This window comes from Octodon degus, unplaced genomic scaffold (assembly GCF_000260255.1).
Source record: "Octodon degus isolate 3935 unplaced genomic scaffold, OctDeg1.0 scaffold00046, whole genome shotgun sequence".
NCBI classification, from domain to species: domain Eukaryota; kingdom Metazoa; phylum Chordata; class Mammalia; order Rodentia; family Octodontidae; genus Octodon; species Octodon degus.
In genome coordinates, this window is record NW_004524622.1 from 12,961,576 (window position 1) to 12,963,812 (window position 2,237).

Sequence of the window (2,237 nt, forward strand, 5' to 3'; positions counted from 1 at the left end):
AGAAGAAGAAGAAGAAGAAGAAGAAGAAGAAGAAGAAGAAGAAGAAGAAGAAGAAGAAGAAGAAGAAGAAGAAGAAGAAGAAGAAGAGTAAAGGGGCTGTTGCTGGGCAGCAAGAATCTGAGAAAGAATCAGGAACCTCCATGGATGAGATAGCAAAACAGTTGGAAAGACAAGTGTTGGAGGAGAGGGAAAAGGAGGAGGAGGAGGAGCAAGAGGAAGAGGGGGAGGAGAAGAGAAATGGTGATGGAGATGGACAACTGGAAAGAAGAAGAAAAAGGAGAGAGGACCCAAAGTTCGGACGGACCCTCCCTCGGTGCTGATCTGTGAGTTGTACCCTAGTGGCATGTTCCCGAAGGGGCAGGAGTGTAAGTACTCACTCACCCAGGATGGGTGAACAGCTGCTTGGAGAACTAGAAGCGAAGGAAAGAGCATTAGATCAGGCTAGCAAAGAGATCTGGAATGATTTTCAAGAAGCTGCAGAAGCACATCAACAAGTTAGTAAGTATGTTATGAGTTGGATCAAGCCTGGGATATAAATGAAAGTCCATTTGGTAGTGAAAATATATATATATATATATATATATATATATATATAAATCCTGGGATGACAATGATAGAGATCTGTGAGAAGCTGGGAGACTGTTCTCACAAGCTTGTAAGGGAGAATGGCTTGAACACAGGCCTGGCCTTTCCCACTGGATGATCTTTCAATAACTGTGCCACTCACTACACACCCCACGCAGGTTAGGCCACAGTGTTACAGTACAATGATATCTGTAAGATTGACTTTGGAACCCATATAAGTGGTAGGTTAACTGACTTGTTTTTACTGTCACTTTTAATCCCAAATATGATATATTATTAAAAGCTGTAAAAGATGCCGCTAGTACTGGAATAAAGTGTGCTGGCATTGATGTCCATCTGTGTGATGTGGGTGAGGCCGTCCAGGAGGTAATGGAATGCTATGAAGTACAAATCGACGAGAAGACATACCAAGTGAAGTGATCTGTAATCTGAACAGACATGCAATTGGGCTGTACAGAATACACACAGGGAAGACCGTGCCCATCATGAAGGGCCGGGAGGCAAAGCAGATGGAGAAGGGGAAGTGTATCCCCTTGGTAGTACAGGAGAAGATGTTGTTCATGACAACATGGAATGTTCACATTACATGAAAAATTTTAATGTTAGACATGTGCCAACGAGGCTTCCAGGAACAGAACACTTGTTAAAGGTCATTAATGAAAACTTTGGCACTCTCACCTTCTGCCACCGATGGCTGGATAGCCTAAGAGAAAGTAAATACCTGGTGGCACTGAGTAATCTGTGTGACTTGGGCATCGTAGACCCATGCCCACCACTGTGTGAATTAAAGGGTCATACACAGCACAATTTGAACACACTATCCTGCTGCATCCGACTTGTAAAGAAGTTGTCAGCAGAGGAGAGGACTGCTAAGACTGCTAACCTCAGTCCAAAGCCACCTCAACATCTTTATTTTCTAAGCTTTGTTGGAATACATTATGCCAGAATTAACTTACAGCATGTTGTCTGTTTTACCAGTGGACATGGGTAATACTTTAGCCATTTTTAAAAGAAATGGATTTTCATCAAAGGCAAACATTCCATCTAACGTAATTAACCAAGGAAAATGCTTTCAGGACTCTAAACATTAACTGTTTCCTCCCTGTCTAGGAAATGCTCAAGTTAGTTAGGAATGACTTACACATTTTTTGGGAACCCCTAAGTCATGCTCTTTGGATATTTATATTGCCATATTCTTACTTGAATGCTTTGAATGACTGGCCGCATCCATTTCTGCACCTCTACCCTCTGGTACTGCTTTTTAACCTTCCTGGAATTCATTTCCTAAAAGATAAAGACATTTTCAGATCCAAAACAAATGAACAAGTGAAAAGAATAAGCCTCTTTCAGAAAGAAGTACAAATAATAATAAATACATGAAAAAATTCAACATTTCTGGCCATCAGAAAAATGCAAATTAAAACATGGGAATTTCATCTTACTTCCAGAAGAATAGCTATCATCAAGAAGTAAAATATAACAAATATTGGAGAGGTTTCAGGGATCAGTGAAAACTTTCTACATTATTGGTGGAAGTGTAGACTCATACAACTATTATGGAAATCAGTATGGACATCCCCCCAACACACACACACACACACACACACACACACACACAGATACTGGAAATTACTTTTGACCAGCTAATCCCC

The 2,237-nt window shown here is 40.8% G+C and overlaps 1 pseudogene; it reads left to right on the forward strand.

The window, feature by feature from the left end:
- The window catches only part of LOC101574113, a 1,988-nt pseudogene extending 412 nt beyond the window's left edge, over positions 1–1,576 (forward strand).
- The last annotated feature ends 661 nt before the right edge of the window (positions 1,577–2,237 follow it).